The sequence below is a fragment of the Dipodomys merriami genome, unplaced genomic scaffold (assembly GCF_024711535.1).
Source record: "Dipodomys merriami isolate MVZ:Mamm:240054 unplaced genomic scaffold, mDipMer1.0.p SCAF_127, whole genome shotgun sequence".
In the NCBI taxonomy this organism is placed as follows: domain Eukaryota; kingdom Metazoa; phylum Chordata; class Mammalia; order Rodentia; family Heteromyidae; genus Dipodomys; species Dipodomys merriami.
In genome coordinates, this window is record NW_027202571.1 from 2,446,662 (window position 1) to 2,447,303 (window position 642).

Here is a 642-nt window from a genome sequence, read left to right on the forward strand (position 1 = left end):
AAAGCAGATCTGTCTCCCAATGAACTAGCCTGGGAGGAGGATCGCCAAATCTTGGGTAAAGCAGAGCATTTTCCTGCCTGTTCTAACAAAATGACTTAAGAAACCAACCAAGCCACAGGACCACGAGCAGACCAGAGACTCCAACAAGAGGCTGGTTACAGACACAAGGGAGATACAGGATTTTTCCCACTCCTCCCCCAAAAAAAAGCAAAGAAGATTTTTTTTTTCTTTTATCTCTTCTTCTTCGTCTTCTTTTTTTTTTTAGTTTTTATTTTTGGTACCTTATATAAAATTTTTTTTCTTTTCTAAAACTTTTTTCAATCTTTAATGTTTGCCTTTTTCATAAAAAAAATTGTTTTCCAGAAATTTCTTGTCCTTTTATAATTTTTATTTTGGGGATACGGGAGTGTGTGTTTTTGCGTTTTCTTTTGGTCTTCTTTCTCTTTTTTTTTTTTTTTAATTATCTTTTTGTTTTTTGTTTAACTCTACTGAACTTCTCATTTTTACTTCTTCCTTTCTTATCCTTTTCACCTTCTCCTCTCTTTCATTCTTCTTTATGTGACTTAATTCTTGTCCTGCACATCTTCAGATAAACCCGTAGTTGACTATTAGACCCAATCCCCCATTGTGAACACATTTAAT